Below are 14,928 nucleotides of genomic sequence, written 5' to 3' on the forward strand. Positions count from 1 at the left end.
TTAGGCCATTCAATCATGGCCGATCTATATCACCATGCTCAATCATCAGACACAGGGAGCACGGGGCGGAAGGCTCTCGACCACAAACGTCTTTCAAGAATGAGTAATAGATAATTGCTGCTCCATACTGTATCTAAGAAGCAATTAAATTAGATCACGATGCAAACAAGCTGCAGGGTATGGAATATTGACACAAGATATTGTTTATTTTTGTCACGTGCACCAAGATAGTGAAAAACTTTGCTGGACTTTATCCTGAACTAAACATTATTCCCTTTATCCTGTTTCTGTACACGACGGACGGCTCGATTGTAATCATGTATCGTCATTGGGCAGTCACGGTGGCGCAGCGGTAGAGTTGCTGCCTTACAGCGCCGGAGACCCTGGTTCGATCCCGACTACGGGTGCTGTCTGTACGGAGTTTGTACGTTCTCCCCGTGACCTGCGTGGGTTTTCTCCGATATCTTCGGTTTCCTCCCACACTCCAAAGATGTGCAGGTTTGTAGGGTAATTGGCTTGGTAAATGTAAAAATTGTCCCTAGTGGGTGTAGGATAGTGTTAATGTCGCTGGTCAGCGCGGACCCGGTGGGCCGAAGGGCCAGCTGTCGCGCTGTATCTCTAAAACTAAAACTAGTCTTTCCACTGACTGGATAGCACGCAATAAAAAGCTTTTCATTGTACCTCTGTACACGTGGCAAACTAAACGAAACTTTGTTTGTGTGCTTACCATGAATGCAAACAAGCCATATACAAGCAAAATGGGTAATGCAAAGAGAACAATACCCGAGTGCAGAATATAGTGTTACAGTTACATAGAAAGTGCAAATAAAAAAGTGCAAGAGCTACAATGAGGTAGATTGGGAGATCAAGACTATGCCTTTAGCTCATGAGAAGACCATTCAGTAGCCTGATAACAACAGGGAAGCAGCAGCTCCTGAATTTGGTAGTGTGTGCTTTCAAGGTTTTTTATTTTCTACCTGACGGGAGGGGGGGCAGACAAGGGGATGAGTGGGATGCAAATGCTGCTTGATTATGTTGGGAGTCTGGGATTCTGTGGATTGCCATTCCAACTCTTTTATTCTTGTACACAAGTGGTGGTGTCTCTATGTCCAGAAGCCCCTTCACTCTTGTACGAGGATGCATTGAGTACAGCTTGCAATACATCACACAATAATGTAGTTATTCTGAATACTGAAGAAGGGTCTCGACCCGAAACGTCACCCATCCCTTCTCCCCAGAGATGCTGCCTGTCCTGTTGAGTTCCTCAGGCATTTTGTATCTACCTTCGGTTTAAACCAGCAGCTGCTGTTCCTTCCTACACACAATAATATCCCACTAACCCTCACAAGTGCACAAATCAGACAAAAATATTCATGCCCCAAAAGAGATACTTTAAAACGTAATTAATACCTTGCTTTAAAAACGTAATTAATACCTTGCTTAAAAAACGCTGGATTTTTTAGGGTGTGGCTTCAATCGGGGAGCGAGATACAGAGTCAGAATTCCAGAGGTTAACATTCAGCTGTAGTGGGTGCAGCAGTGAAAATCATACACGTGGCAAGATGCCAAATCAAAGTGTGTGTTGATGGTAGGGGTGCCAACTATCTCACTCCCAAATAAGGGACAAGGTGACGTCACCGCCCCGCGCCCCACGTGACCTCACCTAGCCAGTGGCCACAGGCTCCTGCTCCACCAATGGTGGCCGCACGGGCCGGGAGGCGGGTTGCTAAGCAACCTCCGTTAGGCTGTGCCCGGGCCTCCAGACCTACACTTTCTGGGCCTACAGCGTCCGGGTCTACAGCGTCCCCCGGGCCTACATCGCCCCCGGGCCTACATCGCCCCCCCGGGCCTAATACGGGACAACGGCGGTTCCGTACGGGACAAACCAATTTAGCCCAAAATAAGGGATGCCCCGGCTAATACGGGACAGTTGGCAACCCTAGCTGATGGCAATGTTCAACGTTCAAAGCAATGTTCAATGTTCAAAGCAATTAAGCCAAGTTAGATGCCTCGCACCTGGAACATCACACTTCCAGGGAAGTGCAAACAACCAAAGCTCCACAAGATACCTGCTGCATCGGAGCTTCAGAAATATCCCTCATTTGCCTGAAAGCCTATTCTGGAAGCCCAGATCATTTGCCTCCCAGCTCACTTAATAGACGTCAGAGGTTTAGGAAGCACAGCCTGAAGCAGTAACCAGTTTCATTATGTGTAGGAAGGAACTGCAGATGCTGGTTTACACTGAAGATAGACACAAAATGCTGGAGTAACTCAGCGGGTCAGGCGGCAGCCCTGGAGAAAAGGAATAGGTGAAGTTTCGGGTCGGGACCCTTCTACAGACTGATTCTAGCTTCACAATTCACAGTTCTTCAATCCTTTTGTTCACACCTTCTGTCTCATTATTTTGGACTTTGTCCAGCATCTGCCTATGTAACCCCCCCTCCCCCCCGCCTGTATCGACCTCTCACTTCCAAGTCTTTGTTCTGCCCCTCCTCTTCCACTTTTCTTCTCCCACCCTCCTTCCAATTAGTCTGAAGAAGGGTCTCGACCCAAAACGTCATCCATCCATCGTGGGAGAAATGGGTCATTAGGGTGGGGTTGGGGCTCAGGAAAGAAAGGAGGTGGGGGGGAAAGGGGAGAGGTGTTGAAAAATCAATTGTCATACTGTTCTGCTTTAAGTTACCCAAACAGAATAATAATAATAATATGCCTTAATTGTCATTGTACGAACAGTACAACGAAATTAGAAGTGCTACATCTGAAACAGTGCGACAGTGCAAATCTTTCAAAGGCAATCGCACAAACATAGGAACCAACACAAGTACCAATATCAATAAAAACCAATAAAAACTCATAAATAATAAATGGATTTTGCACCTAAGATGCTGAAAATATTTAAAAAGTGCGACGAAAGTGAAATCAAGTATTTCCATTCACAGTTCTTATGGCCCAAGGAAAGAAACTGTTTTTAAGTGGGTTTGTTCTGGCCCTTAGGCTCCTGTAGCGCCTCCCAGAGGGCAGGAGAGCAAACAGTTCATATCCTGGGTGTGCGCTGTCCTTAATTATATTTCTGGCCCTGTTTAGACAACGCGAGCTGGAGATGTCCTTCAGAGAAGGTAGCGGATAGCCGATAATTTTTCCTTCTGGAGGCCCTTCTGGTGTGCAACTGAGCAATAGACAAAAGACAATAGGTGCAGGAGGAGGCCATTCGGCCCTTCGAGCCAGCACCGCCATTCAATGTGATCATGGCTAATCATTCTCAATCAGTACCCCATTCCTGCCTTCTCCCCATACCCCCTGACTCCGCTATCCTTAAGAGCTCTATCTAGCTCTCTCTTGAATGTATTCAGAGAATTGGCCTCCCCTGCCCTCTGAGGCAGAGAATTCCACAGATTTACAACTCTCTGACTGAAAAAGTTTTTCCTCATCTCCGTTCTAAATGGCCTACCCCTTATTCTTAAACTGTGGCCCCTGGTTCTGGACTCCCCCAACATTGGGAACATGTTTCCTGCCTCTAATGTGTCCAACCCCTTAACAATCTTATATGTTTCGATAAGATCCCCTCTCATCCTTCTAAATTCCAGTGTATACAAGCCCAGTCGCTCCAGCGTACCACAGCCAGCGTACACCATGGTGCAGTATGCCAGTACGCTCTCAATGGTGGAGCGGTAGAATGATCACCAGCAGATTCTCCTTCAGTTTGTTTTTCCGGAGCAGTCTTAAAAAGTGCAGTCTCTGCTGTGACTTTGTAACTACCGCTGTGGTATTTGCAGTCCAGGAGAGGTCCTGGGAGATGGTGGTCCCCAGGAACTTGAAGGTGGAGACCCTCTCCACTTCCTCCCCATTTATAAGAAGTGGGATAGGAACCGCTCTGTGTCTCCTAAAGTCCAGTACCATTTCTTTTGTCTTACTGGTATTCAGTGCTCGGATGTTTGCCTCGCACCATTTGGACAGAGCACAGACCTCGTCTCTGTATGCAGACTCATCCCCTCCAGTGATCAGACCGACCACAGTTGTGTCGTCTGCAAATTTCATGATTGAATTGGAGGGGTGAATAGGAGTGCAGTCGTGTGTATACAGAGCATAGGTGTATACAGAGAATATGAGGTGCTGTTCCTCAGTTTGCATGTGACCTCACTCTGGCAATGGAGGGAGCTCAGGGCAGAAAGGTGAGTGTGGGAAAGGAGTGTTAAAATGGTTGGCAACCAAGAGATCCTGTAGGTCACAGAGGAGCCAGCGCTGCCGTCGCAGCTGCGGCTTGCCTGCAGTCCGTCTGTCTTTTGTGTTTTTTGTTGTTTTTGTATGAATTGTGGTTTTAATATGGTGTAGTGTTTGTATGTTATGTTTGGGGGTTTTGGGGGGGGGGGGTGGGAGGGAATGGGAACTGTAAAATTCTCTCTCCAGAACGGAGACGTGACCTTTGTTCTGTGCCGTGTCTCCGTTCCCGTTGCGGCCTACCACCGGCCATTCACCTGGGACCACCTGGGGCTCTGGTTCGCAGAGCCCGCGGTCCGGACTCACCTCCTGCGGCGCTGGCTGCCTGCGGATGCTACGGGCGCGGCTGCGATTCGTCTCCGGAGGCTCCAGCGCGGGCCGCGTGGACGTCGGAAGCCCGCAGGCCCCTGGATGGGGGCCGACATCGGGAGCTCCGGCAGCGGCAGAGGCAGCGTGTTCGCCCGCCCCGAATCGCGGGGCTTGGGTCAGCCCGCCACGGACCTTTCACCACCCGGCGCGGCCTGAAATAGGCCGTTGACCTTTCACCGCCCAGCGGGGGCTTCAATATCGGGAGCCCCGACCGCCCCGACGTGGCAACTCCAACAGCCTGACCGCGGGACAAGACGGCAGGGAAGAGAAAAAGACATTTTTGGCCTTCCATCACAGTGAGGAGGGACTGGAGGAGGCTCACTGTGATGGATGTTTATTTTTGTTTGGTGTTAGTTGTGATTGTATGTGTTATTGCATTTTTATTGATTAATCTTATTGGTCTTATTGTTTAACTGCGGGTAATGTTTCATTTTACTACACATTTATGTGTATGTAACAAATAAACGACTATTGACTATTGACTATTGGCAGTAGTCTAAGGAGACCCCTGGCATCGAGCAGCTACAGTACTATTGAACAGACGGTGCAAGTTATCAAGAATTTACAGAGTAAACGTGAATGTTGAGAGGGAAGATAAAGCACTTATTTTGCCTAATATTTTGAAACTGGCACGATTAAAACAATGAAACATTAAAGTCTATCGTATTTTTAAATATTTGTAGGCAAAATTACAACTCACAAAATTAGCTTTGATCTAGGGATTACAGAATTTATCCAGTACAATTATGGGTTTGTAAATGAATAAAAACCTCAATCATTATATACCAACGGACATCCCCATCCCTACCACCCCAATCAAAGAAGAGTTGAGAGGGAAATAAGGCAGAATCAAAAACGCTTCCCTGTCAATAACGTCCATTAATTTTCTGTAAAAAATTATCTTATTCAGTCAGGGACCTTCCCCACTTTAAGCCGGTGAAATGCTGAACACGTCACGGCATTTATGAGCAAGCTGGATGAACAAGTTAAGGGATTGTAGAAACATAGACAATAGGTGCAGGAGGAGGCCACTTGGCCCTTCGAGCCAGCACCGCCATTCATTGTGATCATGGCTGATCATCTACAAACAATCAGTAACCCGTGCCTGCCTTCTCCCTATACCCCTTGATTCCCACTAGCCCCTAGAGCTCTATCTGACTCAATAATAGAGTATTTTAGCTCACATTTGACCCTTTGCTCACCGAGTTTTACATGTGGCGGCATCAGGTGTGTTCTTCCAACACAAGTGGGGAGAGAACAAACGCATTAAGGCCGAGTCTCGGGAGTCTTGACATGTTATCACAACTCCCAAAACGTTAGTGGTGAAGGGAGGGAGGGGGCTGTGTTGAGGGGCAGTAGCGTTGAGCGTATCAACATGATAAAGTTCAGGCACTGCAAACTGCTTGACCGAGACACTTCATTCAATCATATCTGAGCCACTGGGAGACCAGTGAGAAAAATAAGCTGCTCAAATCATCAGCAACGTGGACATTCAAAGCAGAATTGGAAAACGCAGTAGATAAGACACAAAATGCTGGATTAACTCAGCGGGACAGGCAGCATCGCTGGAGGGAAGGAACGGGTGACGTTTCGGGTCGAAACCCTTCTCCAGACTAGGAGTTAGAAGGGTCTCGACCTGAAACGTCGCCCGTTCCTTCCCTCCAGAGATGCTGCCTGTCCCACTGAGTTACTCCAGCATTGTGTGTCTATCTTCGGATTAGACCGGCATCTGCAGTTCCTTCCTGCACAATTAATAGACAATAGACAATAGGTGCAGGAGGAGGCCTTTCGGCCCTTCGAGCCAGCACCGCCATTCAATGTGATCATGGCTGATCACTCTCAATCAGTACCCCGTTCCTGCCTTCTCCCCATACCCCCTGACTCCGCTATCCTTAAGAGCTCTATCTAGCTCTCTCTTGAATGCATTAAAACAGTGCCCGATCCCCAGTGGCGTGATCGCTATCTGGAAATCTGTCTCCCTCAGCTAACCGGGAAGAGGACAGCCAGCCAGCCTAGTTCCCAGCGGTGAACAGGCACTTGACCCGGATTCGCCACACCCTACCCAGTCGCAGGCCGCTTTACCTGCACTTTACTTGGTGGATTACAACCACAGGGTTCCTCGTACCGAACAATGCCAGCGCTATCCAGAGGCTCGGGGTACTTCCTATCGATGTTCACAGCAGCTTCGCCCCACAGACCTTATCGCCAGACACATTTTGAGCACACAGACATGTTCCGATGTGGACCCCTCCCGCCAGCATTTAGGTGCAGCCAACATGCATGAGCTCACTCTGACAAGCAGAACAGCCTTGAATACACAAAGCTTTTACTGCCCTTGTGAACTTTATCCTGTGAGGACAATGGCTTGCTTTCTTCCACAATCAATGTTAACCCCTTCATTAAGTTTTCGTTTTGCGAGAGAGAAAAAAGTGAAAAGATCGCAAGCAACGACCCTCTTTCTGAAGTGCTGAAATGAAGCATCTTTCCGTTTTCTGGGCTCAGCCATTCTTTTGAAGTTATTCACCACTGTGGTGCTTTCCCTCCAGTCTCACCTTCCAGGCAGCAAGCCCAGGTTCTGGAATGACTCCCAAATGCACAAAGCGCCCAGGTTACTTTCACCAGGGCAGCCTGCAACCTGGCGGTACGAATATTGGTTTCTCCAACTTCAAGTAACCCTTGCATCCCTTCTCTCTCTCTCCATCCCTCCGCTACCCTAGTCGTTGTACTAGTTTCACTGTCATCCTGTTCAGTTTCACTGTCTGTGCAACTCGTTATCACCTAGCCCATAGCCAACAATGGGGTAGTTGGGCCACCTACCCTTCCTTCATCGTCGGTAGACACAAAATGCTGGGGTAACTCAGTGGGTCAGGCAGCATCTCTGGAGAGAAGGAATGGGTGACGTTTCGGGTCGAGACCCTTCTTCAGTCTGAAGAAAGGTCTCGACCCAAATTGAAAATGTGCGCAATTGAAAATATGTGCTTGTCCCAGAATGCACCTTTCTATTGAAGGTAGACACAAAATGCTGGAATAACTCAGCGGGACAGGCAGCATCTCTGGAGAGAAGGAATGGTTGACATTTCGGGTCGAGACTGGAGAAGACAGGAGAATGGGGTTGAGGCACAATCAAGAAGCTGATGCTCATGATCTACTCAGTCTCAATAAACTGCATCCTAGAGCAGAGAAATATTAGCATTATTCATCATAACGACTTTTTTTTTTTGCTTTAGCCTGTAATTTTCGCAAAGACAGCGCCAGGATTAGTGGCTCCCTCTCCATCAAGTCCAAAGGGAGCTCTCCATAGATGCCAGATTGTATCGCCACTTTACCCCAGGTCAGGTTGACTTGTTTACGCATCGTTGCACAGGTAGTTTAGAGGAACAATGGGATTGCACAGCACAACTGTGCCACTCACTAAAAACGGCGCCACAGGGTGGCAAGGCCATTAAACAAACTGGACAAGAGCAAGGGTTTATTTCTCGAGCGATAGAAATGAAGTTGTACAGGGCATTGGTGAGACCACACCTGGAGTATTGCGTACAGTTTTGGTCTCCTAATCTGAGGAAAGACATTCTTGCCATAGAGGGAGTGCAGAGAAGGTTCACCAGATTGATTCCTGGGATGGCAGGACTTTCATATGAAGAAAAACTGGATAGACTCGGCTTGTACTCGCTGGAATTTAGATGATTGAGGGGGGATCTTATAGAAACTGACAACATTCTTAAGGGGTTGGACAGGCTAGATGCAGGAAGATTGTTCCCGATGTTGGGGGAGTCCAGAACCAGGGGCCACAGTTTAAGAATAAGGGGTCGGCCATTTAGAACTGAGATGAGGAAAAACTTTTTCAGTCAGAGAGTTGTGAATCTGTGGAATTCTCTGCCACAGAAGGTAGTTGAGGCCAGTTCATTGGCTATATTTAAGAGGGAGTTAGATGTGGCCCTTGTGGCTAAAGGGATCAGGGGGTATGGAGAGAAGGCAGGTACGGGATACTGAGTTGGATGATCAGCCATGATCATATTGAATGGCGGTGCAGGCTCGAAGGGCCGAATGGCCTACTCCTGCACCTATTTTCTATGTTTCTATGAAAAGATGTGAAGTTGTGTTAACTGTGCATTGAGTAGGAGGGATCTCCAGATTCAGAGTCTGAAGAAGGGTCTCGACTCGAAACGTCACCCATTCCTTCCATCCAGAGATGCTGCCTGACCCGCTGAGTTACTCCAGCATTTTGTGTCTAACTATGCATTGAGCTTTGGTTGGACCCCACACACACACAGTGGCTTACAGTTCAAGTAACCATATTGCAAACAAGACCAGAGATTCTGGAGGAAGTGAAAATAAATCTACACGGACTAGACTGGAAAGGCAATGGTTTAAACACACTGGGATAGTATAAGCGGGCTAGGATCTCTTTTCTCTTGGAAATGGAAAGTTGAGGGGGGTGAACTGATACACCTTTAAAATCACAAAAGGTGGTGATGGGGAGAAAATGTTTCTATTTTGTGAGGAAAATCATCATGTAAAGGCCATAATAGCAGATGATTACGAAGAAATGCAGCAGAGAATTCACAGGAAACCTCTTGATCCAACGAGTGGCGAGAATGCGCCATTCACTGTCGAGGGCGGCTAGAAGCAAACAGCACATATCCACAAGGGAGGACTAGACCCGTGGGTGAGAGAAGGGAAGAGAAGGGATAAACAATGATAGTTTAAGATGAGCAAAGGCAAGAGATTCAGGTGAGCTGCGCTGTGTGGACTATCTCAGGGTCAATTATTCTTACAAAGATGGTTGGGTCAGATAGGGATATTTATTTTTCAAAATATCAGACAGGACGTTGGCAGGTCAGATTTGTGGGAAAGAAAACTGCAGATGCTGGTTTAAATTGAAGGTAGACACAAAATGCTGGAGTAACTTGGCAGGTCAGGCAGCATCTCTGGAGAGAAGGAATGGGTGACGTTTCGGGTCGAGGCCCTTTCTTCAGACTCATGTCCCATCGACCTGAAACGTCACCCATTCCTCCTCTCCTGTTGTCAGGTCAGAGTTGGTCTGGATTTTGATTGTATGCCAGCTGATCTCTAGCCAGGATGACCCGAGACAATTGTCTTTCCAGGTGAGACAGAGGTTCACCTGCACCTCCTCCAACCTCATCTATTGCATCCGCTGCTCTAGAGGTCAACTTATTTATATCGGCGAAACCAAGCGCAGGCTCGGCGATCGCTTCGCTGAACACCTGCGCTCGGTCCGCATTAACGCAACTGATCTCCCGGTGGCCCAGCACTTTAACTCCCCCTCCCATTCCCAGTCTGACCTCTCTGTCATGGGCCTCCTCCAGTGCCATAGTGAGGCCCGCCGGAAATTGGAGGAGCAGCACCTCATATTTCGCCCGGGCAGTTTGCAGCCCGGTGGTATGAACGTCGACTTCTCCAACTTCAGATAGCTCCTCTGTCCCTCCCTTCCCCTCCTCCTTCCCAGATCTCCCTCTATCTTCCTGTCTCCACCTATATCCTTCCTTTGTCCCACCCCCGACATCAGTCTGAAGAAGGGTCTCGACCCGAAACGTCACCCATTCCTTCTCTCCCGAGATGCTGCCTGACCTGCTGAGTTACTCCAGCATTTTGTGAATAAATCGATTTGTACCAGCATCTGCAGTTATTTTCTTATGACCCGAGACAATTTCCAGTTTAATTTAGACATGCAGAGTGGAAACAGGCCCTTCGGCCCACCAAGTCCATGCCGACCAGCGATTACTGAACACTAGCATTATCCCACACACCAGGGACAAGTTAGAACTCATACCAAAGCCAATTAACGTACAAATCTGCAAGTCTTTGGATGTGGGAGGAAACCGGAGCACCCGGGGAAAATCCACTCAATCACGGAGAGAACATGCAAACTCCGATCAGACAGCACCCATAGTCAGGATCAAAGCTTGGTATCTGGTGCTGTGAGGCAGCAACTCTACCTCTGCGCCACTGTGCCGCCCCAAGTTTTCGAACCATCTTTGTAGCACATTGCTATGATTTAGGAAACATCAGCTATTCCCTGCAATGAAAGCTCTGACAGACAACAATGATACAAATGATTAGCTCGTCTGCTCTGGTGATGTTGGTTAGCGGATAAACAATGATCACAAGATACCAGATAAACTCCCTTGCTGTTCTTCAAAGCGGTGTCATGGGAACTCTTAGAGCCAGCTGAATGGTTCTTGGTTTAATGCCTCACCTGAAGGACAACACATTTGACCGTGCAGCATTCTGCCTGAGTGGAGGGACAACCATATTACAACAAGAAGGGAACATGAATGTAAGGAGCAAGCATTAGACTACTTACTGCACCACCACCATTCAATGCAACTATGGTTGATAGTGTTGCCTCAAGGACATTTGCCTGCACTAACTCCATAATCCGCCCTTAATATCCAAAAATCAATCTAACTTGGATCTATCCTTTTATTGATTCGTTTCCTGACTCAGCTGTTTGCCAACAGCGAGCAAACTTTAGTGCCACGTCGTTGGCCTCTGCAAGATCCTTTACAGTGCACATGTCGTGCAGCATGTCACAGCTCAGGAGAAGATCCATAGCCTGGAGGCCCCGTCCACACTCGCAGTCTGTCCGCATCTTCAGTGTCTCCCCACTTCAAGGGCGGCACGGTGGCGCAGCGGTAGAGTTGCTGCCTTACAGCGAATGCAGCGCCGGAGACTCAGGTTCGATCCTGACTACGGGCGCCGTCTGTACGGAGTTTGTACGTTCTCCCCGTGACCTGCGTGGGTTTTCTCCGAGATCTTCGGTTTTCTCCCACACTCCAAAGACGTGCAGGTTTGTAGGTTAATTGACTGGGTAAATGTAAAAATTGTCCCTAGTATGTGTAGGATAGTGTTAATGTGCGGGGATCGCTGGGCGGCACGGACCCGGTGGGCCGAAGGGCCTGTTTCCGCGCTGTATCTCTAAATCTAAAAAAAAATCAGCATGTTCGGTTTGCTCCTCCACACGCCTGTCCGCAGGCTGTCGAGACTGAGCCAGGTTACCCACGGTTGGTACGAACCCGTTGGCGTTTCTCCGAGGGATCGATCGCCTTGTGAGTGTCTGCCGGAGATTCTGACTCAGCATTAGTGGGCAGCTGCTCACATTTTGTGTCTACCTTCGATTTAAAGCAGCATCTGCAGTTCTTTCCTCCAGAGATGCTGCCCGTCCCGCTGAGTTACTCCAGCATTCTGTGTCTACCTTCGCAATAAACCATGTTGCACCTTCTCCGGTACATGGTCACAACGTAATATTAGCATTCTTTGTTTAGTTCAGAGGTACAGCATGGAAAAAGGCCCACCGAGTCCACGGCGATCATCAATCACCCGTTCACACTACTTTAATGTTATCTCACTTTCTCATGCACTCCCTTCACACAAGGGGGGGGGGAGGGGGGAGGTGGGGAGAGGTGGGGAGAGGAGGGGAGAGGTGGGGAGAGGTGGGGAGAGGTGGGGAGAGGAGGGGAGAGGAGGGGAGAGGTGGGGAGAGGAGGGGAGAGGAGGGGAGAGGTGGGGAGATGATGGGAGAGGAGGGGAGAGGTGGGGAGAGGAGGGGAGAGGTGGGGGGAGGTGGGGAGAGGTGGGGAGAGGTGGGGAGAGGGTGCTGCACCAATGCAGGAGAGGTTTGGGCCCAACGGGTCCACTAGGTCTAGTATGGCAATAAAACACTGCTGACTCTTGGTATTAGTGTGGGTGTCAGGAGTAATGGGTAGAAGGCAGAAGAATGGGGTTAAGAGGGAAAAATAGATCAGCCATGATTGAATGGCGGAGCAGACTTGTTGGGCCGAATGGCCTAATGCTGCTCCTATCACCTATGTGCTTGTGTGTGCGCGCCAGGAAGCTGCTCACCATTTTTCCTCTTGATCAGGGGGGACAGGCCGTTGCTTGACTGCAGCGTGAGCTCCTGCAGTTCGTTGATGACCGCGTCACTCTGCGGACTGGGGGCAGAGCCATCCTCTTCACCGTCGCCAACCCCACCACCGCCCGACCCCTTACCAGAGACGGCGAGGGGAAGGCCGGCTTCATTCGGCAAATCCACTTTGGCTCGGTTATTATTAACCTGCAACGAAATCAAAACAAAAAGATATTTTTAAAAATATGAACGCATTCTGACCATTCTACCATTTCTCAATTGGGGACTGGAAAGAATAAGAAGAGGCTGTAATTACAAATGCAATGTTGCTTTCTGTTTGCAGCATCCCCATTAAGCCGTAGTAACAAAGAACTGCAGGTGCTGGCTAATACACAAAGTACAGGAGTAACTCAGCAGGTTGGGAGGGCATCTCTGGAGAAACACAATGCGCTGGAGTAACTCAGCAGGAAGAGGGGTCTCGACCTGAAACGTCCCATCCATGTTCTCCAGAGATGCTGCCTGACCTGCTGAGCTACGTCAGCACCTTGTGTCCATCACCGTTAAGCCGTTGGTCCATGTGAATTCTCCTGAGATAACTATCGATGATGAGACATTGACGAACATGGATCACATTCTTTATCCCAGGATCCATCTTACTGAAAAGGTGGGTAGGCAACAATAACCAAGCTCACCACTACCATCGTCCACCCCTGGAACTCTTAAACCCAGCATTCATCTCATGCTCTTCGGGATAACAGTGACCTCCCATTCGGAGTAGATTCGATAGGCAGAATGGCCTAATTCTGCTCCTATGACCGATGAAAGAGTCTGAAGAAAGATCTCGACAGGGAACACCACCCGTTCCTTCTCTCCAGAGACGCTGCCTGTCCCGCGGAGTTACTCCAGCTTTTTGTGCCTATCTTCGGTTTAAACCTGCATCTGCACTTTGACCGATGAACATGACGGGGGTGGGGGGGGGGGCAGTCAGTGCTTTGTCATTGGCCAATGTGCCCAGCATTGCGTCCCTGTTTACACTGAAACTACTGCAATTGCTGGGGCATATTACCTGGTGTCAGGACTCCGTAACAGCAAGGTATTACCAGGTGCTTCAAGGATGTTATCAAAGCCTCTTTAAAGCACGTGAGACATTACGGCAATCTCTGGCCAAGGTTGCTCAAAATGGAGGAGCAGCTTCCAAAACCTCCCGAGGGCCGAACACGGTGGATCGAAAACAGGAGGGAAGAACATTGCAAACGATATGTCGGGAAACTCCTGCCCACCTGCACTAAACCCTGGGTTGGAGCACACAGGTTATAGCGGCCACAAATGGTCCGTGACCGCGAGGAACGGCCTTGGGCAACAGGGAATGCAAGTCCGAATAAAATGCGTAACAGCACAACCCTCTCCAGAAATGGGTTGCATTTTTAAACGATGACCTTTGAGATGAGAGATTAACATTGCATGGCTAATAGCCCTTGACAATTTATTTTCTTTTGGCTTCAGGCAGCACTCCAAACATAGGCGCACAATGAAGCCCATCAAACCACATCCTTTTCAAAAATCTTCAAAGTCTATCACTTTCACCAGGCCTTTTGATCACCCATTTCCTAGTTCACTTTTCCCCATTAACATTTTGTCAGCTTCCCCCATGGTCATTCTTTCTCGTCAAATACATCGGACATACGCGCAGAGTTTTATCACAAGACGCTTCAAAGTGCTTGACTGAAGGTCCTTTACTTTTAAACATGCAGCCATGTTACTGCGACCCATTACTGCCATCCGTACCAAGGTTGATACAAAATGCTGGAGTAACTCAGCGGGTCAGGCAGCATCTCGGGAGAGAAGGAATGGGTGACGTTTCGGGTCAAGACCCTTCTTCAGACTGATGTCAGGGGAGGGGGAGGGTCAGGCAGCATCTCAGGAGAGAAGGAATGGGTGATGTTTCGGGTCGAGACACTTCTTCAGACTGATGTCAGGGAGGGTGCGGGACATCAGTCTGAAGAAGGGTCTCGACCCGAAACATCACCCATTCCTTCTCTCCTGAGACGCTGCCTGACCCAGCTGAGTTACTCCAGCATTTTGTATCTACCTTCAATTTAAACCAGCAACTGCAGAAACTTAACACCCCCCCAGTCTAGCCTGCAATGCAGACAATGACAAAAGTTAGATTACTGCAGTAAGATACTTACTTCCGCTTTAAACGGCTGTACAATCTGTAAAGTCATCGGCTCACAGTCCCACACACACCACCTAGCCCGTCCCAAGAACAGCACTTACTAAGACCTGGGACAAAGTACTGCATTCAGTGAGAGAATGACTCACTCCCTGAGGCAAGAGGCAGAGAGATCCCAATGATAAAATGGAAAGCTGCAAGCCACTCCTCAGAACAATATACCCCATACTTTCAAGACCTAGTTTTAAACCTCACTGTAATGAGGTTGCCAAGTCAAAACAGATACTTTTATTGTCCCGCCCGG

The 14,928-nt window shown here is 48.7% G+C and overlaps 1 protein-coding gene across 2 annotated transcripts in view; it reads right to left on the reverse strand.

Annotated features, from left to right (window-relative positions):
* Positions 1–14,928, reverse strand: part of LOC144611620 (myocardin-related transcription factor A-like) — a 138,248-nt gene that overhangs the window by 91,266 nt on the left and 32,054 nt on the right. For both annotated transcript variants that reach the window (XM_078430838.1, XM_078430837.1), the window contains exon 2: positions 12,448–12,658. The gene's annotated coding sequence lies outside the window, so the exon portion shown is untranslated. The remainder of the gene's footprint in view (positions 1–12,447; positions 12,659–14,928) is intronic.

This window comes from Rhinoraja longicauda, chromosome 40, assembly GCF_053455715.1.
Source record: "Rhinoraja longicauda isolate Sanriku21f chromosome 40, sRhiLon1.1, whole genome shotgun sequence".
Classification (NCBI taxonomy): Eukaryota; Metazoa; Chordata; class Chondrichthyes; order Rajiformes; family Arhynchobatidae; genus Rhinoraja; species Rhinoraja longicauda.